Source organism: Gekko japonicus, unplaced genomic scaffold (assembly GCF_001447785.1).
Source record: "Gekko japonicus isolate JY-2015 unplaced genomic scaffold, Gekko_japonicus_V1.1 scaffold1692, whole genome shotgun sequence".
NCBI classification, from domain to species: domain Eukaryota; kingdom Metazoa; phylum Chordata; class Lepidosauria; order Squamata; family Gekkonidae; genus Gekko; species Gekko japonicus.
The window spans coordinates 225144-237936 of record NW_015163653.1 but is presented as its reverse complement, the minus strand read 5'-3'; the positions used below and the strand labels follow the sequence as shown (position 1 = coordinate 237936).

Below are 12793 nucleotides of genomic sequence, written 5' to 3'. Positions count from 1 at the left end.
GGTCACATGAAAGGTTTTGGGTCGGGAGAGGGACGGATCGGGGGTGGAGCAAATGGGTGCGATCCCACTGCTACATCTGGGAAACGTTGCGCACCCGTCCCCGATCCGGCCCTTCAGGCCGAAAAGCCGCATCTAAAATAAACCACCTACAGAGGTGGACTTACCAGCACGGCCGCATCAAGCGGGATCGCCGGCGCGTCTTTCTGCCAGCGCATCCAAGACCCCTGGCCGAACTGCGCATGCTCACACATGTGCAGTTCGGCAGCCTCCGTCTCTGTCCCATCGCTTTCTCCCTGGTCTCCCCGGCATCTGATCGCGCCGGGGAGCAACTGCGCGGCAGCTCACGGGATCTGTATGATCCGGCCGCCGCGTGTCTATTTTAGAGCGGCTTTCAAAAGCCGCACTTTGCCCGTGCTTTTTCCCACCCGTGTGGCAGAAACAAAAGTAAAGCTGGCTCTCAGATAAAGTAAAGAACCCGAGGGGAGACTTGATTCCCCACTTTTGGGACAGGTTACCTCAGCAGGTTCAAGGCTGCTCTTTTCTTTCATAGAGCACCTTACCACAGAACCTACACACACGTTAGGAATGATGGCCCTTAACAGGATGCTTATTTGTACCACTAAAATAAGCTTTCTTCCCTAAACCAACCCCAAACCCTAACTAAAAAGCCAAATAAAAGTCGAACTAAGCTGACACTGATTTCCAGAGCCACGAAATGCCTCTCCAAAAGTAAAAAGGGCTTCGTCACTCTTCTTAAACTGAGGCTGGCTCACCCCCTCCCACCCAGTGGAGTTCCATGGGCTGTGACTGGTCACTTGGATTTGCATGAGGCCTAAATCATAAGGATTGATTCAGAGCCGTGGAGGAGAGGTGGGACTTCACTCTGTGAAGAAATGCATTTTGGGGGGGAGGTCTGAACTGAATAAAACCTTCACCAGGAGTTTATTAAAGTTTTTTCTCTCTGGGCAGAGAACAGGCAGGAAGGAGGAAGTAAATTCAATGGCTTCCCAGCCTCATCTCAGCTACCTCTTAAGAAATGCTAATAGGTCTAGCTAGAGACAAGAGGATGGTCCAGTTTCCCCCCACCCCCAGCAGGGAATAGAGATTTGGAGGAACTAGGATTAGAAGGACTTCAGGAAGAAACTCCTGGAGACTTCTGGAAAAACCTCTTTGACCCTGTCTGACCTGGTCAGTGGGTGGAGAAACAGATATAATAAAACTCCTTGGAGCAAGGAAGGAAGGGCTCTTTTGTGCTGAACGAAGCAGACAGAACTCTTAACTGAGGTCTGGAGGAGGCAGCCATTGCCATGTGCTAACGTGCACAACTGAAAGAGGCTTGAAGGTAAGGGAACTCTTGTAAAAGATCTGTAACTTTCTAAGCTAAGGAGTCTGCCTTATATTTAACATCTGATAGGGCAAGTATAGAGGGAGAGACAGAGGAATTGTATATTACTCTTTTCTTTTGAATCCCTTGCTCTGTCTGGTGCTGTGCTAAGAATATGTTTCTGAACATTTTCTTTTAAATAACTACTTTGTAACTTTGGATCCTGGTAGTGGTTCGCTGTTTCAGAAAGACCTCCACTATCTTGCACACACTATTTTAAAAGCAGCACCAGGAAAAAGGGGAGGGCAATCAGTTGGCAAGTGGCTATTCCCTCAGTGGTGCACAAGGCAGTAAGTAAGCTGTCCCCATGGTAACCAGATGCTGGGTAGTGGGAAACACAGAGGCAAGGCCTCAGAACTGGAAAGGGACGCTGTGAGCCCTGTGAGCCCTCCCAGTGGGCAATTCCTACCAAAGGTCAGGTGGTAGTAGCGGTTGAACAGAGCGAGAGAAAAGCCCCTCCAGGTGCTGGAAAACCCAGGAGGGCAGGCTGGAACAGGGCCCACAGGTCAACGCAGGGCCGTTCTGCCACACACTCTACACATCTTTCTGCTGTATGTGTAAAACTGGCCTCAGGCCTAGTCATACAACAGAAGATCGTAGGGATGCTGGTCCCTAGGTGGGGGCGGGGGATCCCCCGATTTTGGGGGCTCCTGACTGCCACCATCCAGGCTGTTGATGGGTCTACCTATACAGGACCACATCCAGCCTGTGCTGAAAGCATTGCACCGGCTGCCGATAGCATACCAAATTTGCATCAAGGTGCTGGTTTTGACTTTTAAAGCCCTTAATGGTCAGGGTCTGGCATACCTTAGGGACCGCATTTCCCCGTATGTTCCCCAAAGAGCACTGCATTCAGGGGCCCAAAACCAGCTGGCCCTTCCAGGCTCCAAAGATGTCAAGGTGGCGATAACCAGGGCCACGGCCTTCTCGGTGGTGGCTCCGTACTGGTGGAATGAGCTCTCGGAGGAGATCAGGGCCCTGTGGGACCTCTTACAGTTCTGCAGGGCCTGTAAGATAGAGCTCTTCTACCAGGCTTTCGATTAGGAGCCACCTAAACACTGTGACCCTGTGCCCTGGATTTACCACCTTCAGCCTGTCTCGCCGCAGAAATCAGTTGGTCAAACTGAGCCAATGTGAGAATACCATAAGTAGTGGTATAGTTTAAGCTAGGAATCTCTGCTCTTGCACTTTAATTGCTTCCAGCACTTTAGGAAAATATAATTGACTGTCTATGGATGTTTTATGTATGTTTTTAACTGTATTTATATATGCCTTTTATGGAAGCTGCCCTGAGCCCGCCTTGGTGGGGAGGGTGGGGTATAAATGGAACAAATAAATAAATAAATAAATGTATTAGTTCTGTGTCTTGCAAGTACATCTAAAGACCCACAGCAACAGCCATCAACAAGGCCATGGTTCCTGTGTTTTTAACAAACTGGAAGAGGAAATGTTGGCAGGGGCAGTTTGTCATGCATAAATCACTATGTCTAATCCATCTTGAGTCCCTGTGAGAAAGGCAGACTATAAATAAACAAATAGGTAAGGCAAGCTGTACCTGCTGAAATTCCTTGTTGGACTGTATAGCACTATCTTGTGTACACAAAAGAGAAAGAAGAACCTGCAGGGGGCAGCAAACTCTAGCTAGACAGGACTGTAGGGCAAGTACCTTTTTTCTTAAGCGGCTTCTCCTTGTCTGTCTGCAGAATGCTACTCTTAGGCTTTTCTTCAACAATAGTCTAGAATTCTTTCTAACCTAGTTTGGCAATTAGATTTATCTTTTTTTATTTCCTATCCAATTTGTAAGTTCCTAAATAAAACTTTCTTTACTCTTTAATCAATTCAGTGTCCAGACTGCTCCATAGGCACTCTGCTAACACTTCTACCCATCTGGGAAAGGCAGAGAAGACTTTCCCCTCCTTCACATATGGCTATTAGGCAGTATGATAAAAGCAAAGAGCCTGGAATGCCAAAAAAACAAGCTATGACCAGGGCAAATTAAATAACTTTTTTGGTATTTTTTTCATGTGTTTGTGTGTGTACACACACGCACACACTCTCACACACCTGGAAGTCATGGCAACCTCTGGTGATGGACTGTGTATGCAACTAGAAGTCATGATGACCCCTGGTGACTGACTCCTACTGGAGGCCTGGAGGATATTCAGAGAGGTGACTAGATAAATCCTGCCCCTGCCTCTGGTATTCCTTGGAGGCCTCCCATCCAGGTACTTGCCAGAGTCGACTTTACTTCGCTTCTGAGATCTGACAAGATCGGGCTTCCCTGGGCTATCCAAGTCAGGGCAAATTTAAGAACCTGAACAGACCCAAACCTTACTTCCCCCACACACACAGCTCAAAACAGCAACCAGAAAAGGGTAGGCAGTATTAGACGGTTCCTCACTGATCCTCCTCCCCATTCATGTTTCTATGTGTTATCTGTTAATATTTAAACTCATTTTAATGATTGTATTGTTTGCCACCTTGTGGGCCCTAAATTCGGCAGATGAGTGTCTTTAATCTTTTTCAAATAATCAAAAAATTAACTATGTTAATCGCTGTTCTCCTGGCAACAGTCTTGGGTGTTGCAGAAGCTTTGATGCCAGCCACGGATTAAGATGACCATTTCAAATCATCGCAATGTGTCACCTGCATACTCAGCTCTCTGCAGTGCGTACTCCTGAAATTTTTACTACAGAATGGAGACTCCACGGAAGTGCAAGATTCAAATCCAGCTGCACCTTAAAGACCAACAAGATTTCCAGGGTGTATAAGCTTCCAAAAGTCAAAGCTCATGCCTTGGAAATCTTGTTGGTCTTTAATGAGCTAAAGGTAAAGTAAAAAGGTAAAGGTTTCCCTTGCTCGAAAGCCAAACTAATGTGACTCTAGGGGGCGGTGTGCTGCCCCCAGCCAGCGTTCAACTGTAGTTAAGTAGAACTGCCATATATCTTTAAGAGCAGTTGCCCCTGGGAATTGAAGTCTTTAGTTAGGCATCCCAAAGCATCCCTGTGACTGGCTGATTAACAGTCATTTCCTACACCCAGAGGCACGGGGATTTGAGTTTACAGATTTCTTCCCGTTTCTTTGTCTACTCTTTAAACGGCAAGGAGGTGGGAGCATGCAATCTTTTTCACCATGAGCCAGTGAACTGAATTAGATTACAAAGATTTGAACTTCACCAGTTATTCAGCCTCGATTGTAAGTAAAGAAATCTTCTGAATGCATGTGGAGGAGCTTAATAAAAATGATTTAATTCTACTTTACTCTGGCCATGCGTTGAATTACATCCAGAAGGCGCTGTTGACTCTTGACTTAGCGTCAGACGGAACAGGCGGTGCTCATCTCCATTTCCAAGCCGAAGAGCCAACAGTGTCCAAAGATATTTCCGTGGTCATGTGGCCAGCATGACTAAACACCGAGGCGCGCGGAACGCTGTTACCTTCCCACCAAAACACCTATTTATCTACTTGCAATTTCTTGCTTTCGAACTGCTAGACTGGCGAGAGCTGGGGCCAGAGACGGGAGCTCACTCCATCACATGGCACTAGGGTCTCGAACTGCCGAACCACAGACCTTCCAGTCTGCAGCTCAGCGTCTTAACCTCTGAGCCACCATGGCCTCTATTTTAATGAGCTACTGGACTCAAATCTTACTCTTCTACTGCAGACTAAGGCAGACAGGTCCTTCCTGTCCTGGAAGCAGAGTTTGCCGACACCAGGGAAAGGCCAATCTTTACGTATGCCAGCACCTGACTCCACTTCTCCCAACGTCTGAACCCCCCTGTCACGAACGGATGCCGGGTGGGAAGTGTGAACAGTCACTTCTGTCTCACTCAGGGGGGTTTCCACCTGGTAGGGGTGTGTGCATATGCACATGAGCGATCCCCACTGCCAGCAAGGGCCATGCTCCGTGGCTGAGGCGCAGTCATGTGGATGCTTCAGCACAGAACAGGCACATAGAAGAGCCACTTCAGGGTGTGCTGTCTGGTCACCCCTTCCCACGGCGATTTAAACCGCCGCAAAGAGGTGCCACCAGATCGTCCAAGCCTCCAATGTCACCGCAGCCTAACACAGCTACCCACCTGAAACTAACTTCATGGAGGAGTCAGAATGGCCAGTTTTTCAGTACTCTGTAAAGGATACATGCAATACAAAACATGACTTAATTCCTGACCACTGAGCAATGACCACAGAGCTGTAGGCTTACAGATCTGCCAGCCAGACAAGGATCTGAGATTTTTGATGCCATGTTCATTTACTCAGTGCTTTGCTCATTAGCACACAGGCTACAATGAACAGTCCCCATGGTGACATCAACATAAAAAATAATAACCATCCTATCATGCATGCCCGGTAACCAGTGCAGTATAAACCAAACCGACGCATTGACACCATTGATCTTCCACTATAAATAAGCATTAAGTACACAACCTGCGTCACTTGGGGACAGGTTTGTATATTTCGGAATATTTTTCTGATGCTGTGGCAGAAGATCAGGCTTTCAGAGTCTGACTGGACTGAAAAGAAAAGCTGAAAATAGATTTGTTATACTGCATTTGTTTCCTGTAGAAAACCCATGGGATGAGATGGTAAAGCGATATAGGAATATCTTCAAGGGATTAGGATTTAAGGTTTGTTGCCCATCCAGGGAGCAGGCGGTAGCTCTTTAACTTACATTTAGGCTTGTCAACTTATGGGGGGGGGGGAGAGACAACAACCTGGTCTGCTGCTCTTACTTTAATGTCAAGTCAAGTCAAGTCAAGGATGAGAGATCACAGGACAGGCTGAACTTGTAAGGAAAAACAACCATGATATAATAATGAAACCTTGTTAGGGAAAAATATATCTTCTTTAATTTTCTTTGAAGTAAATTGGTCTCAAGTTTTTCTTGACGGCACAGCGCTCCATACTTTACTTTAATGGCAGCTTGATGTGCAGCAATCAGCAAGGGAAGCATTTTTACATTACAGGGATTATCACCTCCATATCAACCAAATTTAAAAGGTACAGGTGCAAGTTAAAAAAAAAGTTGGAGGCCCTAGTTCAGTTGCATGTGAATACCAAATCCAGCTGTTGACCCTCAAGTGGCTGGCATTAACCTTTACTGGAACATTACAGTATTACCCAGAATTTTAGATTATGAATGGGAGCTTGAGCACCTGTTATTATATTTTAATATGTAGTATATGTTTTAAACTGTTTTGTATATATTGTTTTATCATGGCAAGTTGTTCTTGCCTCTGTGAGCCGCCCTGAGCCCACTGGGGAGGGCGGGGTATAAGTATGAAAATAAAATAAAATAAATAAATAAAATTTAGCATTGGATTTTTACAGTAAGCACTTCCACCATGGTAATATTTGCTCTTCACAACAGTAAGTAAAGCGCTAAAACGATGCTTAAATTGTTTTAGACAATGCTCTAGGTAGCTATGGTTACTTAAACTCCCAGGTTTTTGTTGTTGTTTAAATCAATACAAAATGCCACCACAGGCCCTAAGGATTTAACTATTCCTGGGCTTCTAATGATGACTCATCCACTCTACCAAGATGTTAAATGTAAGAACACAGAAAGGATGCCTGTTCCCCACCCCCTTGCAGGTAATTAACAACATTCAAGTTCTCACATCAAAATTAGAAGATAATACTAAGCAAAGAACTGCAGCTTTGAAGCCACTGAATGGAAATAATATTTTGGTGATGGGTAATCAGCCCCAAAATTAAACTAGACTGAGTGCAGAGCTATCTATTCTAAAATAAGCAACTGCAGTTTCTGAATTCAGTGTGAAGAATTGGCATTATGCAATTACAGCTTCAAATGATTCTGTTTGCATGTTAACTTATTTCAATAAAATTAATCAGTTTTGCTGCAGATTTCCAACTTGAGAGGTTTTTTAAAGGCAACTGTCAAAACAACAAAATAAAACAAAAAGAGCAAAAAAATTACCTTTGATAGGAATGATCGTATTGGTAACCTCTATAGTTAACACAACCTTTAGTTAACCTATCGTTAACCTATAGTTAACAATGACTGATAAAGTCAACGGACACTGAATTCCACTACACCATAAAGTAATTCTTTTCTGCCATTTTGGTCTTCTCCAGATATCAAAGCCACAGAAAGTTCGATATTTAGGTCTGCACAACCTTTAAGCATACCAACAATAGCTCAATGGCACATTGTTCTGAAGATCAACCCCTTACTCCCAAAAGAATGTCTGTAGTTACACAAAATTCACAAAAATTAGTAGCCTCTTGCCAGTGAAGCAGTTTCAAAAAATCAGAGACCTTAGCTTGTTTCTTCGACACTTTATGGATGCACGGATATGTAAACTGTTCCAAATCTGCCTTGCTACATATAGATTCTCTGTTACCAGTATGTCAACAACATGAATTTGCAAAGCATCTCACTATTTATTACGGCATTTATTTGCCTCAAACCATGCTAAATTTTTTAAACACTGGACTGCCTTTCTCACCACATGGGTTCTCAGAACTGTCTGGTTGCTTTCTCACAGCGCTTCAGTCACCTTGGAAATGTTCCCAACAACCTTACTTTTCTCAAGCCATCATTCTTTGTTTGAGGTTTTGCTTCCTCACTCCTGCGGAGCAGGCAGCACATATTGAATATTTAAGGCAATAACAAAAGCCTTTACACATTGTTATTTCCAACACTTTTTTAAAAAGAAGAAAGAAATTGGCCTTTCCAGAAACAACTCGGCATACCTGTTAAAGAAAGAAAGAATTTTGCCTTTCCTGAAACAACTTGCCATGCCTGTTACCTGTAAGTTCCCAAATGATGTCATGGTTGTCTTCAGCAGCAGCACAGGACTAGAAAGGAGGAGCCTTTCTTCCAGATCCTGGGCTAAGTTCTCTTCTGATGTAAGCCAGTACAAACAAACAGCATTCGGGATCTGTCCCACACGCCCATTCTATAGTTACCCCGACAGAAACCAACGTTAGACCTCACTCGTTCTTAAGCATATCTTTTAGAAAAATGTAAAAGATGGTAGGGTTAAAGGGGGGAGGGGCTCATTTAAGATGCTACTACAGCTTCACTAATGCCTGCCAACAGCTTCATGACCGCCATTACTATGGCAGCACAGAACACAGCAGAAAGGGAATGATGTCATTAGAACCCAGATCCACATGAACATTCCAAACAGACTGGAAAAGGTACCCATTCTTCTGTCAGGGTGATGATGCCGGGGCCCGGGGGGAGCTCCACCCCGACGTGCACGTCACCCGGAAGTGACGCGACCACGCCGGGCACGCTAGTTTTCCCTTGGATGACCGTGGCCCCGCCCCCAGCGTGCCTGGCGTGGTCGCGTCACTTCCGGGTGACGTGTATGTCGGGGTGGAGTTCCCCTCGGGGCCCGATCCATCGGCGGCGGGGAACAGGCCTCTGGGGTGGGGGTTTCCCCGCACCCTGGGGGGACTTGGCAAGCCTAGTACCAACCTGCCCATTCAGCCAGAGAAAAAAAGAGCAGACCCTTAGGAACAGCCTCGGGGGGATCTGCCTCATTTCTGGAAGGCATATGCTTTATTAGTCCCTTCCTTTGCTCCAATTCCCCCCTCTTTGGTTGGTGACCTCCTAAAATCTCCAGTACCTGGCATTACATTTTATGGCACACATGGCCCAGCCAAAGTCACGTTTATATCAGATCCAGCCCTCGTAACAAATGAGTTTGACACCCCTTATTTAACTGTTTCGTCTCTAAGGCACTGTTAATCTCTTTCTTTGCTTTCATTAGCTCTTAGCTTACTTTCCAAGTCTTTCTTGGCGTTAGGGTTGCCAGTCTGTTCTCTAAAAACTATCACGCAAGCCCAGGTTACATTCATATAACAGACTTGGGCCTGTCTGTCTGATAACAAACTCATCTAACACATCAGTAGTGTCAACCTGGCCCTCTTGCCTAGTGTACTGTGGACAAATATTACTGTTTTTCCCCACTGTCCAAGCTTGAAATGGACCATCCCTGCAGAGGCCTCCTTAGAAGGGCCCTAACCTCCTCCTTGAGCCCTTTGTACTATATTGCTGTATTTGCTCATATTCTTTTGTTTCTTACTGCAAAGTACAGAACAAGTGGCATAAAACACATAATAAAGAATTGATTTGAGGTTGCTGGGAGAGAAGGCCAGCATTAACAAAGAATTAATCCTGCTGATAGCTTTTTAAATAAACATGACTGGTCCATGGGGTCACAGCCAAAAGTTTTCTTCTGTAGTCATGGGACAGTTCACCTTTGAACATCTACTTCTTTTGATTATACCTTCTCAGCACCAGTTTTTAAAAGTATCTCTCCTATTTGTTACTTTTTGGACATAGAAGGTGTCTGAAAACTTCATTCATTTATACAATAACCATGAAGAAAGGCTGCTTTCCCTTCCATAGGCCACTTCCGCACTGTCGTTTTTGTCACTCATTTGTCCCTATTGCTTCCTTCCAACTTTTTCCACATGTGTTTTGCTCCCACTGGGACTACTGGAGAGAGCAAAACCGTTTTTTTGGGGGGGGGAACCCCTGAAGCCATAGGGACCAACAAGTGACAAAAATGACAGTGTGTAAGTGGCCATAGTTTAAAAACACACTCTGGTTTCTATAACATCTAGTTCAATTAATGGGCAATTTTACACGGGTTTGTAACAGATTTATTTATTTACTTATAAGTAGGGCTATTTTGGGGCAGGAACGCACAGGAACAGAGTTCCAGCTGGCTTCAGAGTTGGCCACACCCACTGCAGCCAAAACCTCTGTGTGAGTGGCTACAGAGGGAAGGCCTGGAGAGCGACACACACCCCCGACGACTCCAAGGTGGGCGGGCCGGGGGGGCTGGAAGGATCGGGGAGGAATTTAAATGCCTCCTCATGCCTTCCCCGGCCTGTCCAAGAGCCAGCTTGCCCAGGCTCCCCGCAGCTGCAGGGCGCCCGGGCAAGCCAAGGAAAGGCATGGGGTGTTACCTAATATGCTAATGAGCTTCACTATCGGGGTGTGGCCTAATATGCTAATGAGTTTCTGCTGTTGGGTGTGGCCTATTATGCTAATCCTGCTGGGCTTTTTCTACCAAAAAAAGCTCTGCTTATAAGCCTCCACATTCAAGGTAATTAGAACAGGAAGAAAACATTACTAAAACAAGAATGATCCAAGAAACAAGCTGCCCTCACTATTTTGATTACAATGTTGTTTTCTGGCACAACAACTTTTCGGTTTATTGTTATCTGCTTTGAGAATTAGAAGAGCCAGTATGTAAAAAGAGAGTTAGGGGAAAAAAACTTTAAAAAGAGAAACAGCAATGGAAATGGAGAAAAATCAACGTGTACTAAATCCCACACACACACACACAACAAAAGCGACTAACAAGTATCAGTGCACTCATACCAGAAACCTGGGACGACAGAGGTAAAGGCCTTGCAATATGGAGTCACAGCCTGAACTGAATTACAGTAAACAGCATGACCAATGCTGCGATTGAGACTGTATTACCTAGAGAACAAAATGGTGGCACCTCCTCTGTGGATTGCCCTTCCTCTGGTGGCTCGCCTTATGGCTTTAAATGCCATTCTTGTGCTCTACTTTTTAGTCTATAAATTGTTTTTGAAAAATTATTTTAAGCAGCTAAAGGTTATGGTTTCTAACACTGGGTTATAACAAGGAACTTTCATAACATGTGTGAAGGAACTGGCAAACTAGTCTTTCCCTGTTCCTTCTGATTGGGCCCCCAGAAGGTTAGGATAACCCTGTGGCCACCCCAAGTCTCTGCTTCTCAAGGGAGCCAATTATAACCTGGATAACTACCAACTGCCACCAATGAGTATCTCCTGCAGGATGAAGTCATACGTCTAACATTCTGTACCTGTATTTCCACCTAGTTGCTGCACTTCCTGCTACCCTTCTACATGCAAGGACAATGATGCCCTATCACAACTTCACACTCTTGTTCTGTCATGCTCCAGGGATGCACAGCTTCTCCGCAGTCCCCCCCCCCATGCCACACTTCAGATAGCTACACTGAACAGATGTGGTGAGTTTCCAGAGATCAGACTATGGGAGCTCAAAATATAAGAAAGTTGTTTCTCTGCCTTCTCCTGGCACTCAGCATCTTTCCTGATTGTTTTCTTGATCAGCTTCCAACTTAAAACTGTCAAGTTGACATGCCCCCTGGACCAAGCTCTTGCCCTCCTGGTTGCTGTTTTTCACAAGTATGCAGGCAAAGAAGGTGACAAGAACTCCCTGAACAAGAAGGAGTTGAAGGAACTGACCCAGGAGTTGACCTCTGGACCACATCTGAATGATTGTGAGATTCAAGAAATGATGGCTGATCTGGATCGCAATGGAGACCAGAAGGTGAACTGCCAGGAATATGTCACCTTCCTCGGTACCTTGGCAATGAATTACAATGAGGCACTGAAGGGATAATCATAGATGAGACCATCTATGGTCTCTAGCAATCAAGGCAGGATGTCCTTGATGAACAGGAAGTGCCTCTGTAAGCAGTTTTGTGTCTAATAAAAATTGATTTTTGTAACGATATATATATATGAGAATGAGAGTTTAATATATGAACAAAAGAATACACATGTTCTTTTCAAGCTTTCAAGACTTAGCAAGTAGGGCTGCCAAGGCATCCTGCTAGAACACCTGCTAGCAGACTTTATTGCCTGCTGCCACTCTAAGCAGCAGCAGGAGAAATATTCTAAAAACCACACTGTCACTACAATATCACTTCCAGGAAAAACCCAGAGGTGACACCGGGTGGCTCTAAGAATCTAGGAATCCAGATATTCCTACAGTTACCCAACATCACCTCCAGTGACATTGTGGCATGCACAATGCTGAGCCTCCCTTCCTGAAGCTCCACACAAGGACCTTTTCCTTCTCTAAGTACTTCCCAAGTGATAGCTGATTTGGACAGATAAGCTTTACTCCAGGTTGGGACTCCCCTCCATTGGCCCCTGCCTTGTGGACAAGATGGAGTGCCTTGGTGAAGGCTTAGTCCATCATAGCTTGTGCGCATTTAAAGAGCTGCCCCAAAAGTACAACAAACATTCTCCCCCTTGTACAGAGCTTTTATAACCTCTCCCCTCGTCCTTGGGATGGCCATCCTGTCCCAATGCTTTATGGCTCTCGGTGTGGCTTACTAGCAGGGGAAGAGGAAGTAAGCCATTAGCAAGTTTGATGTAAGTTTGAGTGCTCCATGCAGGGAGCTTGAAGGCTACTCCAAACCCACTCCCTTCTCTCAGCTAACATTCTGTAGCGGGGCTCCTGTCCGTGGACAGAAAGCAGTCACAATAATTGAATAGTCCCTCTCCTTTCCCTTCCACACTGAGTTGTTCAGCAAGAATGTTGGGAGAGCAGTTTACAACATCATCACACACACATACACATTTTATCCTCACAATAACACTCTGAAGGAGA

The 12793-nt window shown here is 45.2% G+C and overlaps 1 pseudogene; it reads left to right on the top strand.

The window, feature by feature from the left end:
* The first annotated feature begins 11394 nt into the window (after window positions 1-11394).
* LOC107107391 lies at window positions 11395-11794 on the top strand (annotated as a pseudogene).
* Window positions 11795-12793: the final 999 nt, after the last annotated feature.